This window comes from Aquila chrysaetos, chromosome 16 (assembly GCF_900496995.4).
Source record: "Aquila chrysaetos chrysaetos chromosome 16, bAquChr1.4, whole genome shotgun sequence".
Lineage (NCBI taxonomy): Eukaryota > Metazoa > Chordata > Aves > Accipitriformes > Accipitridae > Aquila > Aquila chrysaetos.
The window spans coordinates 28,005,874-28,021,964 of NC_044019.1; positions in this window are offsets into that span (position 1 = coordinate 28,005,874).

Sequence of the window (16,091 nt, forward strand, 5' to 3'; positions counted from 1 at the left end):
GCTAGTACAGCTGATTATGCCCTGTTTTGGTGATAACTGCACCCACAATCGTGGGGTGGATGTTTTAACCCCTTGAAGAAATTATGGAAACACATGGAAGCATTTTCCCACCAACTTTCCCTCACTTGTAACAACTTAAAGTCTTAAGAAAACCTTGCATTATTCCTATTCACTTCATTCCGACTTGCTTTTCAAAGCACTAGATGACCGTACTTCTATCTAAATCAGACCAGAAGTTCCCTGTCACAAATTCAGTGCTGAAGAGGCACTACATATGTGGCTCTGCATGTCTGAACAAGGCAGTTAAGAATGTCAAGATGAAGGAGAAGCTTCCCAGTGCCACGGAACTCAAAACATACTTGAAAGTCATTGGAGCCAAGCTATGAATACTATGTCACAGGAACAGGGAAGAAAAGAACTTGAACAAAATATACAAAGAATGCATATTCCTTGTGGCATGGTAGTTCGTGGGAACTATTACTACATATTGCAAGTGGGGAAGGAAAGTTCATTCAGTACCCAAACCATCTGACTTTATTTTTCAAGTTTCTCTCCAGCTCAGGCAGCACAGCAAAGAAAACAGGCATTCACCTAACACTTTGCTTCCTGGGGTATGTTAACATGGAATAACTTCTAGTACTGTTAATAGGACAAATGGAAGATAAGCTGAGAAAGATGCTGGGTACAAAAGTTATGGAGACATCTGTACTCACACGCTTAAAGTTGCTGTACAATAGAAAAGATTTTGCAGCATTAATGGGGAAGTGATTTCTCTCTTGTTTCTCACACCTCAAACTTTACAATGCTTGACAGCAATTACCTTGCTGCTACAGCAGAGGACAGAAAGGGAAGAGATAATAAAGAATCACATACCACCTCTACGTAAAACCTACACATAAAATTAAATGCATGACCACTTAGTCCCACAGGAAGCATTAGTCTCTTAGAACAAGAAGTAGGAAATTCAGCAACTGAAAGCTTTATTAGTCTACATAACTTTCTCTCATGTTATCCTGTTCCATTTAGAGAGTAGCTGTTCTACAAACTCAGACACCTGAAAATCAAGAAACAGTTAAAGTATTTCAAACTCCGTCGTGTGAAGAATTGAAAACAGAGTTAAGGTTGTGCCCAGATCTTTCCATCATTTGAATGATATCCTAATTTACCAGTCCCTTTCTTCCTCCCTCTCCCCCTGCATACACAGACACTCTTACTTTATTTTAGAATTGCAGTGAACAGAATTTGTCTACGTTTTCCCTACGAGGCCAAATATTTAGGTCTAGACTCATCACACCTAACCTTAAGTGTCTAACCTCAGTTAACTGCCTCTGTTAAGAGGCCAGTTAGACTCTCCCTGGCCAGTGCATTGAGATAGACACTTCGAGTGGGTGATTCAATTTTCTGTGGCCATAGCTTACCCCATACAGATTATTATACTGTCTCAAAATTTGGATCCTTTCAGTCTCTTGACCAGGATCCTGGCATTACACTTTCACCTCCCTACCATCAAATGCGCAGATCAAATAACGACTGCTTTACTCCAGGTAATCTCCACAGCAAGAGAATCCCTATTTTCTGCTACTTCATATAATCTATGCAAACCAGCACAGATATGAGTTATGGCAGAGTATTTGAAAGTTTACATGTAACGCTGTCCTCTCTACACAAAAGGGTCAGAGAGAGGCTGAAATCCCTTAGAAATTCTTGACTCTTCCACATGATCCTGTATCACAGCATTGCTAAACTGACCTCTTGCCATCCCATTCATTAACTGCTTACGTGTTAGGTGTACCTGGAATATTCTCAGCTCATTTCCACTTTACATTGCCAATTTGTGAGGGAGAGAGGGGTTAATATTGCATACTTCTTAATTTCTTAGTCCTTGGTTTTCAGAAATAACTGTAACTACTTCCTTTCCTAATCTTCAGAAAGTGATGTTCTAACGAAGATGATAGTATTTGGAAAAGGCCAAAGAAACAGCCTCACAACTCTAAATACATTTTAGCAAATGCAACAAAACCCATCGGAATTATGAAAGGAGAGGAACAAAACCAATCTCAAATGAGACGGTATAGAAGGTGAGACATGGTTCTCACTGGTGATGGGAAGTCAGCAGAGAGCCTTGGCAAGGGTAGCGATTATGTTGCCGTCACAGCAGTGGCAGGGATGGAGAAGTGCAGGAAAACCTGGAATCACTCATGTCCTTAAAGCAAATCTTGAGAGGAACTTGTGACAGCGTCCGCAGTAACTGCACATATTGTCCTGGAGAGGAAGACGAAGAGAGGGGCATTCTTTATGTACATGCCTCTCTTTTTCCTCTGCAGGGCAGGAACTGTGAATTTTAAGAGATGAAGCAGCCAGTAATGATTTCCTGCACATGGAGCTTATAGTCCGTGTCCACACTCTGCGTAGACTCACAGATATAATTTGTAGAAAGTTTTGTGTGTGATCGTATTTGGAGAAAATCGGTTATTACAACTTGCCTCATAAGATCCACCCAGCCTTCCCCTCTGAGGTATGTCAACAGGTACAGACAAGTCACATCAAATAGTAGGTGCAAATACATTGCACAACACTATAAATTATCTTTCCGAGAAGTCGCTTCTATAACAATATGGGCATAACATGTGCTTCTTTCACTAGATCTCAGGAAAGGTACTTCCTCTCTTTCAGCACTACATCAGTAAGAGCAAACGTAGTGTTTCTTTGCACCTACTAGGCGCCTACAAAGAACAGCCAAAAATCATATTGTTCTACAAAATTTAAATACATACATATATGAACTACAGTCATATTGGTTCTCGACTTTTCATTTGGAGAAAAACACTGGAAACATCACCTGAAAATTTGCTAGGTTCTTTTAGCTTTCAATCGTGCAATAAACATAGCATTTCTCTGATCTACCAAGTAGCCCTCCCTCTATAGTTTTGAATTAATCTTTCTGTAGAATGGGCAACCAACTGTTTGCACAATCATCTAGAAGAGATTTCCCCAGTCTTGTACAAGACCACTAATTTTTTTTATTTCACTACTGATAATTGCTTGACTGATATAAGTTTGTTTTTTTTTCTTTTTCAGAGGTGCACCACAGCATTGGCTTGCAGACATCGTTGGTCTCCTGTGGCTTTTCCCCCTCTTGTTGCTTGTAGGTGATTATCAGACAGTAGCACTGTCCCTCTCAAGACATCATTAATGAAAACAGCACTTAGGATTTTATTCCAGGATTTGGAAATTTATTGTCTTCTTTCTTAGCCGTTGAATTCCCGTGTGAACTCAGCCAGATCATGTTAGAATCATAGAATATCTGAAGTTGGAAGGGACCCATAAGGATCATCGAGTCCAGCTCCCCTCAGTTCACAGAGAGAAACTCTGTGCCCATGTATACATACTCTAGACACTCTCCGTGAACGAGTTATCTTCAGAGAGGCTGAGCTCATATCTTAAGATATTTTAAGACTTAAGTCTTTCAGGTAATTCAGGCATTGGAAGCAGTAAAACCACACGACATTTTCCTGGGCTAATACAGCCAATGTGGCAGCACTGCAAATACTTTTTTAAAAAAAGGCATATTAATATTCACTTACACTAAAGGGTGCTCAGGCAATATATACAGGATACTGAATGTGCAGACTGTAGAAAAAGTACTTTTAATTTTAGCAGCTTCCTTTGCTCTGTTTGTGGCTGACTAATAGAGAATGACCTGAAAATGAAGGATGGAAAAATATGACTACAAAACCATAACAAAAAAAAGGAAGACTTAAACATAGTAGTAGGTAACCATAAGTATTTTTAACTCATCTTTATTTCACTATATTGCAAGTAGATTATTTCCTTTAACAAACTAAGCTCTTTTTATCGTCTACAGATTTAAGGATTATGCTGTACGGTGGCATAGATATAGAAAGTGCTCCATGGCACCTCTCTGTCTCAAAAAAGGATGATGTGAGCATCAGAGTAGTTCAGATACAATGAATGAATTCATTCACTTAGCTTCAGCTGTCTAAAAATTCATAATCTAAATTATTTATTTATTCTTGCTCTATAACAATTTGAGAAAAATGGACAGCATAAACTACATCTAGAGATGGCTATCTCACTTCATTGACAAGAGAACCTAGACACTAGCTTAGACTAGGTGCTTAACTTCATAAAGCTAAGCAAGATGAATCCTATTCAATGAGTCCTTCAGTGTTAGGGTTGATGATAATATTCTTTCTCTAAACAGTCATTGCTGGAGGCAGCACAAGTTTAAGATTTAAAGAAAATAGAAGCACTTGAGATCTACTCAGGTTTTCTTTGTACTCCTTTCATTTGTTATGGACAGTGACCAACTTACCTCTTTCTCTTCTCTTTCATAAGTGAAATAACAGAGTTCTTTAAGGAATTGAACTTTCGGCTCTTATCACAACCTTTTCTTTTTTATTTGAATGATTGAAACAAATTTCAGAAAAAGTCTGAAGAAGCAATTGAAATAACCTTTTGCAGAATTACTCTCTCACAATTCCCAATGTGCATTTGCCATCCCTCACTTTTAGTAATGAGTCTACATGATTCTTCTTTTTTCTCCCCAGGGGAGGCAGAATATTAAAATCATGGTCAGGTTATTCAACCAATCTCAACCAAGAATTGGCGTGTTGCACACTAAGAATTGTCTTACAAAATCCTAGACACCCACTCACCCTGTGAGAATAATGTATTCAGTTTTATTTGAGGGAAACGAGGGGGAGCAAAGCAGGGCCATATAATTCATTCTGTCAGTTAGGAACCATTATCAAGATTAAAAGGGAGGATCTATATTTTGTAGCCGGACTGGTTCCTTGCAAAACCTGTGCCTAGCACCTACTAAGTTACCTAATAGCCTTGTTTCACCTGAAGTGGCTGGACCCACATTTCATCACACCTTGTCTTTTCTTTTAGGATCATCTTCCTTCTGCTTCCCCGCTAAGGTGAAAGAAGCAGAAATGGGAAATTAATGTTAGCTCTTATGTTAGCCAAACCACACAAATCATTCTTGCTTGCCAAACAGAATTTATCAGGTTAACAGAAACTTTGGGTTGCAACTGCATTTGGAAATGTAAATTTGTCTAGATGGCCTAGGTATAGGTCAACTTACTTTGCGTCCTCAGGCCTGTAAGTGCAACTAGCTCTGGAAATTGCATGGATTTATTAACTGCAACTTCAGTGTTGTAAAACAAGGCCACAAATCAAACATTCAATGCCATATAAATCACAGACAAGTTACCTTCACCTGTGCCTTTGAATATGTATAACAATAATCTATATCTGTTGAGAGCTTCTTACACATTGATACAGAACCATAAAAAGAATTATATAATTATAATTCCTTTATGGAAGAAGTGTAGTGGTCAATATACAAAGAACAGATAATAAAATTCAATAAACCAATATAAGTAGTGTTAAGAAGTTTAGCATAGATAAGTGAATGTTGCATTGCAGTACCTCCTTTAAGAGGGTTATTATATTAGAAATGTCTTCATATAAGGGCTGGAAATGGTCATATGTTGTTGCTCATGCTCAGGCACAAAATGAACAGTTGCACATTGTTCAGTTAAGCTCAAAGTTTTCTGTGTCCTACTTAACTATAATCAAAGTTTCTTATTTTTCAAACAGAATTTTCAATTGTCTTCTCCAAACCCAACATTTAAAGAATCTATAAGGTTAAAATTGTTAATTTTATCTATAAACGTAATTGAATATAGAAAAAACATTTTCAGCCTCTTTCTTTTTCATTTGCTTATTTGAGACAAAGATAGGACATTTTGGCTTTACTCCTCTGGTACTGTCTTCAGCCAGTGCCACCCATTCCTCACTCCCTTTCTGTCCTGTCCCCTTTCCCTTCCCCCTCTCCAGGCCTAATTATCTTCAGACCAAGGGTACCAACCAGACAGAGGGAGATAAATAATCTTGGGATTACTATCTAAGGAGGACTGCATGGTCCCTGAGTTTTGTGGGCAATTTTTAATCCACAATGCATAGTCCAGGAGGGCCAGATAATCCCCGCAGTTCAGAGAAACCACAGAAGGCAGGTTTGGACCAGGAGACAAGAGGACTTAGACTTGATACGCAAACAGGGTATTTAACTTCTGAGATGTGCAGAATAGGTACCACGAGTCGGCAAAGTCTGTAGCTCTACCCATATGAACACACCAAAGAGCACTCCCACCGCCTGAGTTTGGAAACATGCCGTGGGAAATATCCAGACACGCACCCGTTTCCTTCTGTAGCCTTGTCTTCACGAAGGGCACCCCAGGTGTACAGACTCAAATAAGAGTGCTAGCAAAACCTAGAAACCCCTTGATCAGAATAGCTGGCCCCCCTAGGGCTTGGATGCCCCCCCCAACCTTGGATGCCCACAGGACATGGGACCGTGGGACACAGGTTGAAATGTCTATAAGAACCTGAAACGTGACAATGACCCAGTCATCAGTGTGTTCTTCGAATGTGAAGAAAGTCTTTGCTTCCACATTCATATGAATGAAAATCTTGAAATGAAGCGGGTGAAACTACTGCGGTCCTCAGCAGGGTGAAACATCGAGGTGTTTTCCCTCAATGCTTAATGTTCAGGAACTTATTTGAACCGTCACCGTTACAAAACTGTATACTGCAAAAGCAATTGAGCACGTGGGACAGCATATACCGCAAATAGAATTGATTATTAGAATCAGCAACGTACGAGTTACAGCTCCTATTAAACTGTCACAAGCAGTTTCATACCTACTATGGTCAAATTTTTTATTTCATGGATGTGCTGCCAGGGCCGTTATGATAATGTTTAAATGTAAGCTGTTCTATGCACAGTTTATGCTTAACTTTTTACCTACAGCATTAGGAACACAAGATGGAAAGTTTGACAGGTCTCAAACAGTCATTAGAAAAAAACATTTATAAATTATGACAAATACTTTTATATTTGCTTGCACAATCCCTGCATAGCTTCCATGGATCAACTGTGCAGTATTTTATTTTTCTTTTCTGATGTCATCAGATCAGTTAGCTCAAGAATCTAATTATTTGATGTAGATACTCAGTTGCTGGAAGTCTAGGAACCTGTCCTCACTTATGATTATTTCTGCTTACCAGATTATTTCATGCTCGCTTGTTTTTGTTAGATTATTTTATGCTCTTCATTGAAAGCTGACCTGTACTATTGAAAGAGAAAGTGGCAAAAGTACAGGAGTTTAACTACTTCCAGTTGATTTTTACTTCAGCTTTTACAAATTACTGGTCAGCAAAAGGTAACAAAGAGAAACTGTTCATTGGAGGTTTTTTAGGGTATGCATAATTTAAAACTCTCTAAGCAAAACAAAAGGGAAAAAGGTTTTGGTAAAAAGCCAAAAAAAGCATCCTTAAAAGATAAAGAAATGTTACAACTGAGGCAGACAAAGCAGCTACCTAGGTAAGCAAAAGTATTGCCCAGACTCAAAAGGAACTGGGAAAATTATAGTGCCTGATAAGAACAAAGAACAGGAAAACAATGTGGGCTTAAGAAGGTGAATTTTCATGTGCATCTGAAGTATCCCATCTCCCGGTCCCTGAGATTCCCTGGACAGCTGCCATCTGGAGAGAAGGGATACCGTGAACTTCTGTGTAAATACCTGGGGAGAAACAACATACGCATAGAAGAATCCAGTCTGTCCTCACAAATACCCTCGTGGTGTGTCCCTTTTCCGTTGTCAGCAAGGACTCATGGACCAACTGATGTTACATCCTACGTAACATGAATCAGAGTTTATATGGCGAGTCCTTCACTGAATTTCAGGCACAGGACCTCGGTCCATTTCTTTTCAGCTCTACATCCTTGAACTGATGGATCCAGAGCTATCCTCTCCTAGCCGACACTAGCTCATTGAGGTCCAGACCATAGATCTTTAGCTGGATTTCTGGATTACTGTTACATAGGTTAACGAGATGGAATGCTTTTTTCTTCTGTGTCTATAGAGACCAGGTTCTAATACGGTATTTTCTTTAGGTGCACCACGATCCGCCTGGAGGATTAACCTTGGGAGGAAATTGATTGCATTTTAAAAACGCGTTTCCTAAGTGTTTTGCACCAGCCCAGTGTGATGGATATTAGTAGATATCATGCAAGTATCGCATTTTACTTCTCTTAATTGCTCCTAAACCTTGATTAGACAAACAGAGGCCTTGGACTATGCCTGTGGGATACTTCTGAAAATCCAAGCGGAGTACTAATTGTTTAATCTTAGCCCTGGGAAGATACTAGGTGCTTATATACTGATTGATCACAGATTATAAACCTAAGGAGGCAGTGATGCCAGACACACAAACCACTCCACAATATATTGGCTGGCCCAATGCTGCAAGCGCTGGTTTTTAGGCATGAAACATAAAGCCGACAACAGCTGGGATTATCTGAAGATCTGGATCTTGAAATATGACCTTCTATACAGCAGGATCTCCCAGTGTCCTGGGACAAAATGCATTTTCAGTGGTGGTATCAGCACTTGCTATTCTATCGTGAGCCCCGCAGTTCTGGGTATTTTTCTTAACAGTTCCATTCCCAGATGTCACAAAAGTAAAAAACCAAACCAAAACAAACAAAAACCTGTATTCATGGAGTGGAGAGAAGAGGGGAAAAAGGTGCCTTATGTTTCCTCAGAAAAGCTTGCAACTTTGACCTTTGTGCATAAGAGGAACTCAGAAACTGGTGAGTGGTGGAAGAAGATTTTCTTGGGGCAGGGGTAGGAGAGGGGGAAAGAACGCGTTTCCTTTTAAGTTCTTAAAATGTTCTTTTAATTTTTAAAATATTGTTGGTATTTGTAGGATTAAAAAAGCCCTATACTCTTAGTTTAACTCTGAACCTTGAATTTGGGGTTTGACAATCTGATTTTAGACGTATTCTAGAAAAGGTCCCTTTGCCCTGCCTAAGGAAGTGGGACCAGCTTTTGGCAGGAACATCCCTGGGTTTCCACAACATTCATGAGCCAGCTTAAAACAGGTTAAGAAATTACAATTTTACCACATCAGCCCTGAAAGCAAACACCTCCTGCAGTCACCGTGATGCTGCCAATAGTTTTCTGCAGTGGATCAGGTTTTGATGCCCTGCCAGCGTCACACCATAGGGAACCTATAGACCCAAAGATGACCCAGCCCCATGTCACCTCACCCTTTACTTCCCATTCTCCTCCCCTCAGCCAGGACCTTGATCTAAGTACTCATGTGCAGAATTTCTATTCAGAGCTTTGAAAATATTCACCTTTTTTTTTTTTTTTTTTTTTTTTTTCCCCACTGCAGGCTCAGAGCTTACACACAGCAATTAGCTGTGGAAAGTGGATAGAAAATGGTCGTGGACCCTCAAGAATCCACACTGGTTACTCGTGCCCTGAGCTACTTCTGTATTTGCTGCACTAACTCATTCTCCAGATGGAGCCTTATGTAGGCTGCATCGCAGATATTAAAGTAAGGCAATTTTGCAAGGGAGATTAAAACAGGGCAAGCGGGGAGTGTCCTGAGGAAGCAATGGGTCAAAAGGAGCAGATCTCACTGCCTTGGTCGGACATGAGAGAAAAGGACTAGTTTCTTTGCCCTTTTCTTTCCTGTGTCATTTGAAAAATACATCACAGCTTGTAAGTCACAAACATCTCCTTTAGCTTTTTTATCTTGGTTTTCCAAGAAAGTGAGATTTACCAGGTGTCTACCTGTTTCTCAGCTCATTTTTCCTCCCAGCCAAAAACTTTTGAACTCACTGGGACCTCTATACCATTTCAAATTTGATTAAAAAAAGCCAAGACTAAGTTCCTCCAAGTTTGTATAAAGTAACAGTTGGTTCTGAAAGCTCGTTCGAGTGTCTCCATGGAGGACTCAGCTGTTATGAGACACAGAGACACTAACAACTGTTAAAAAAAATAAAAAGAAAAAACCTTTCAACTGGAACTTGCAGTTAAGGAAAATAAAGTTATGAGGAACTAAGCTCTGATATTTCTGTTATTTAGACTTAAACTCCATACTCCAAACACTGTGCTCTCTCTTGAGACTTCTGTTAACTTACTTCGCATGTTGGAGTGGAGTAATATCCTTGTGCTTGTAGATCTATTTGAATTTGAAAATGCGCGGAATAACTAAATATTCACCTTGGCCAGGCTGATCGTTTGTCTGCAGTTTTAGATCAAAATTTTGCTGTCAGAGTAAATCCCCTTCCACTTTTTGCAAGACGGATTGAAAGAAGAGGCTCCTTGTGTAAGGGGCCATGTAGCTATTCCTATACTCCATTTCTTGGAGAAGAGGTTTTGGAGGAGATTTGTGCAGAAGGGAGCTCAAGGACTTTGACCTGTCATCCAGACCCTGAGTCTCTCCCCCTCAGAAAATGAGGCACCATAAGCTGATAGCAAAGAACACCTTCTGTGGTTACCAAGACACGTACTCAGAGACGACATGTGTCCTCCTGGACACCGGCAAACTCCTTACAGTAGCCAAAACTATGTCAAAAAAGAAGGTGCTAGAGAAACATGCCTGTTGCTTGCTCTTTTCTCCACATCATGTTGAAAAGCAACACTAATTATATGGGAGGTGAGAATACTGAACCACCTTGTTTAGGCTTGCAGGCAAGTAAGGTGTGTAGGCAAGTATCTGCCAAGTTCTCTGGTTTATGAACAAGCCCTCACCATTTGTTGGAAAAACATATGAGTCAAATTCATATAAAGGACAAGATGCAGAGCAGTCAGAACACAGAGGGGGAATAAACTGCAGCAAGGCACTATTAGGAACTTCACACTGTGAATTTCCATGTGGACAACGGTTCTTCTTGTACAGGTGCTGGAATGGCTGCTCTAAATACACAGTTTTCGGCTTAAGATTGTAGATTTTAAGTCCCATGTAGTCCTGGCTTCCAAATATGCTGTTTTTACAAATTAACCCACAAACAATGTTACTGTTTTCATCTCATTTTTTCTCTCTTTTATGAGCTACTTACAAACTGGTATTTTCATGTGGCCACAGCTAGCATCGTACCCAGCATGTGGTCTGCCCCGCTCACCATTGTGGGGTTTGTAACTTGCCCTTTGTCCTGGGGGAAGAGATCTTTCAGTGTTTTTAACTGAATGCTTTTAGCAAAATTCAGAAAGAATGTTTTTTTTTGTTTAATGTCTTTCAGACAATCATGCTTTCTAAACAAGAAGTACAGAATTTGGCTTCCTGTACTCTGCATTTTCTTAGGCTGGGAATCAGAGGCTGTCCAACATTTTCCTGTTGTTCATTTATATGAGTTTATTACAGCTATTGACTGCAAAGTTCCTTACTTCCTAAGAAGACTGATAGCAATGTGTAATTCAGAAATAATTTTTAAAAGTCTGTAGCCTGGCGTGGCTTTCACTTCTGGTTGTGCATGGTTTTGTTTATTGCTGAAAGAATACCAAAGATCACGGGTACCTGGTAAGCAAGCTGAAGATGTGCTGGTGAGTAAGTCCACCGGTCTCAAAGAATGTTGTTCCAGTCCTCTCTGGGCATAAGATTTTTCATAAAACTGCCAGAGGACGAGTTTCCCTTTCATCCATGGGAGGGGGCTGCTTAAGGAAAAAAGCCCTTAACTGTTGCCTGAGCCTTTCCCCGTAATTCCTTGTGTTTCCCTGCAAGTCCTTGTATTTCAGCTATATTTTTAATGTTTGTTGGCTTCCTGCTCTCCTTCAAATGTTACCATACTCTCTTGCTGAAGAAAGTTTGGGTTCTTTTACCCACAGAACAGCGCTTTGACTGAACAGCTCCAGCTGCATAACTGTGTGCCATAAATTATTTGTTACAATCACATCGCCTTTTCATTTTCAAACGCACCTAATAGAAATTATAATAGTAGTAATCCAGGAGAAGGACATTAAGTTTTTTATATTGTCATTACACATCTTTGGATAACATTTCTGTGTTATGCACACAGGACTTCAATGCAGGAGCACTGCATTGTAGTATCAGATATTATCAGGCAAAACTGCATTCTGTCTTTGTCCTGGCTGAACAATGCTGGCTGGCATTAAGAGTCTCCAAAATCACAGCTGAAGACCTGAAAGGCCAGGGATGCTCTAAGCAATCTGTTATGAACACAGCTCTTCCAGTCTCAGCAGCAAACAGGGAGGAATTCATGCAAAGAAAAGGAAAAAGCAGTCCATTTCTAGGTGTAACAGCGGGACAGTACCACAAGGAGGCAAACTTGGATTATTTTTCCTATTTTTCTCCTTGAGAGAGGCTGTACCTCTAAACTATGCAAATTGCAAATAAATTTCCCCCTGCGGAAATCATGCCAGGATCTTCCGCCTCTTCTAGCACTTCAACAAGTAAAGAGGTCATGGCACCAAGCCTGTCAGAGTTCAAGGAGCATCTGGATGATGGTCCTTCTTAGTCATGTGGTTTTGTTTTAGGTAGTCCTGCGAGGAGAAGAGAATTGGACTCAATGATCCTTATGGGTCCCTTCCAACTCGAGATATTCTGTGATTCTAAGTGAAATGAGCAGGACATAAGTCAGCTCAGAAGACTGAATGCTCTGGGAAGCTTCTTTAGCGAGTCACGGAAAGACCTCGATGGCATTCAAGGTGTAAGCTATAGCAGCAGACCAAGAGTAGTCTGTCAGGATGCGGCCAAGGTGGGCAGGTCCCCACAAGATGGAGAGTGGGAGGGCCACAGCTAGCAGGGCCATGTCAGCTGGGATCTGTCTCACAGTACATGAGAGGTGACCAGGGCAGGCCTGGGATGGCAGCTAGGCTCAACCAAGTCCCAAAAGCCAGGAGAAAGCTTATGGTGATGAAGTAGGTCCATGGGTCAAGGTCAACGGAGTCTGTGGGCAGACCTAGCTGAGCTCAAGGAGGGACTGAAGATTCAGAGCTGAGCGTACACGGCGACCCTGGTCATGGTGTGGGTCCCAGGTGAGGCTGGTCAGGGTCGTTAACACCTGTTAGTGTACTCAAGGCCCTGACATAGTCCATCTTTTTTTTAGAAAAACAGTAGAGAAAGAGATGCCATTTATGATTATGGGGTTATGAGGTTTGTAGATGCCTCATCCCTGGAAACACTCAAGGTCAGGTCAGACGGGGCTCTGAGCAACCTGTTCTAGTTGAAGATGTCCCTGCTCATTGCAGTGGGGGTGGACTAGATGACCTTTAAAGGTCCATTCCAACCCAAACCATTCTATGATTCTGTGATAGATAGCTAAACAACTCAGAGCTGTCTCTCCTCACTTTTCAGCCCACTCCCTTCCGTATTGAAAGAGAGAAATCCTTTACTCTCTACGAGCAAGACTGTCATTGTGCAGCAGAAGGTGCAAGACATATTGAGCCAGAGAAAGACTGAACAAGTACAGAATACTGTAGGCCACCGATTAAATATTTGATCCAATGACCAAGATTTGATCTAATGCAAAGACCATAATCACTCCTGATGAGTGCATCAGTATATACTCTACCACTCAGGAGGCAAAGATCCTTCAAAGCGCCAAACTGCATCCCTCTTTATATGTTGTTTGTGGTAAGTCTCTGCTACTAAAATATATTCAAGTTAAATTATGTGCATACTACTCTGACCTTCTCAACCCCTCCAGCTTTCTGATCAAATTCTTGAGGCTCTCTAGCCTTCCTCTCATTAGTTGTCCTAATATCAGTCAATTATAAACTCAGATGTTTGTCCCTAGTGAGTAAAGAAAGACACAATAGTTTTCTCCAGATTTGGATCTAGTCAAACACTCCTTTGAAAGCACTTTGTAAATAAAAAAAAAGCTTTGATTTTACTTCAGGTCATAAGGGGAACTGCTGACTCCCAAATTGAGGTAAAACGCAGCCAGCAGTGGAGGATTGCACTCCAAAATAAGGTAATTTAACATTGAAAACCATGTCTCCATATTGTCTAGAAATAGTCTCCTCAAAGAAGGGCCTGAGAATTTACACCTGAAAATCTAAGAGAAGAGCAATCTTTTTCCCATGCACGCATTAAATGCTTATCTCTACAATGAAAATGAGATCACGTGGACAACTGTGTTGAAATTATTAAGCACCCTGACCTCTTTTTTCTACAACTAAGGATTGCCTTTTTGTTTCAGAAAAAGCAAAGTAGTATCCTGACATGTATTTAATCTTCATTTTGATGCATTTGCCACTGGGGGGAGCACATTGCCACGGCTACTATTTGGCTTTAGCAAGCACATGAGCTAGACAGCACCTGGAGCAGGCAGGTTTTGCTCCCAGTTCCAGGTGGGGATGACGCTAAAAATATCAAGTAGCGACCCAAAGGACAAGTTCAATTTGGAGATGAGTTCAGTGGAGAGTGAGTTCAAGTTACAGGGCGATGTAAATGGGAAGATCCAGTTGCCAGTAAACAGAAGGAGGTCTTACCATCCACCTTCTCCTGGCAGTCCCACCGTGCAAGCACTCATTAAGACAAATGTAGAACTTTTCTGGGCTCAGCCTGGGCTTATCAGGTGTCAGCTCACCAGTTAGCACCAAGTTAATGTACTTTTTCATCAGCATTAATATCACAATGAAATGAATATCACAATGCAATGTTGTGAAAGGGTGCTGGAACGCATACAGAGAAAGTAGGTGATACAAGTACCACGTGGTAGGCTGAGACACAAGACAGAGTCAGGCAAGAAGGGATTGAGCCCACTTCTCTTACTAGTGCAAACATTCATCTTCAAAGGTCTCCAACCTGTTTCTAACTTGCCATTCTGCATGTCTTTCTCATTTTTTTTACATCTGAATCTCTCCCCTTCCTATTAACAGACACTTCTATATGGCCATTTGCTTTCACAAAGGGTCCAGTGATGCAAGAAATTTGGACTTAGTTACCTTCTCTGCCGCAGTCGTCTTATAAAAATAGATGACTCATTGCACACTCAAACCATTTAGAGGCAGCTGTTGAGACTTCTCTCCCTATGATGGATATAGCATTTTCCCAGCTCCCAAAAGGATTATGAAGATCAATGCATGAAAAGGACATGTGGGATGATCAGATACTGCTGTTGTAGAGTTACAGAAGCTTCTGGTCACTGCTTAATTTTTCTCTTTGTCTGTAGAGCTCTTACCCTAAACCCCCTCATATTAACAAACCAAAGTCTGTAGTCCAGGCACAAAAATGAGTAGCAGTCTTCTGGATGCCCCATCATTGAAAGTGTCCAAGGTCAGGTTGGATGGGACTTTGAGCAACCTGATCTAGTGAAAAATTTCCCTGCCCGTGGCAGGGAGGTTGTACTAGATCATCTTTAAAGGTCCTTTCCAACCCAAACCATTCTATGATTAGAGACAACCCCTGATTGCCTTGCCATAGATCTTATTTAAAATCCATGCAACCTTGCCCTGTCCCCAGGGTAGCTCTACCAGTGGGAAACATGTTAAGAGGTTTTTTTTTGTAGAGACAAGATGTATTATATTGCTGTCAGCAGATGCAGACGCTATAGCGAGAAGAACACAAGACACACCCTGGCTCATGCAACTAAACACTGACAACACACTCAAGGAAGACAATAAAATAGTCTGTATAAACAAGGCAGCAATGTCTCAACCCTGCTTTTAATATCTGAAGTCATATTTAAAAACTTGGTTATCAAGACAGTATTCCTTTTCCAGGAATCTTCTGCTCCACAAGACTTGCAGTTCTGAAGAAGCAGCAGCAAAGGCAATTATATTCCACTTATTTTTCCAAAGTCACACTTCCATTAAGAAAAAAACAGAAGGCAAGCTTTTATTCCCATGACCCATCCCCAGCCACACTGATAGTGGGAAGTTGGTCCATGCCAGGGTAAAATGCACTCCAGTCTGCGCTGGGCATGTCCTACTAGCAGGACTAGAAGGAGGACTGGAGCTGGAGGGAATCAGGTTGGAATGGTGGTGGGGAGGTGCAGAGAGAAAAGGAGGTAACAGGATCCCCGAGGTGGACACGGAAAGGTTACGACAATACAGACTCAGGGAGCACGACCAAGGGAAACGACGACTCAAGGAGAACGCTGGTGAGAAAGGAGAAACCAACCGCCTGGCATGTAGAACCAAACCTGGGTTATTATACTTGATATCCCACCAGTATTTGTATCAAATCAACTTACAGTGGGAAGAAAGGCTGGTAAAATACCAAGAGTAACACAACTG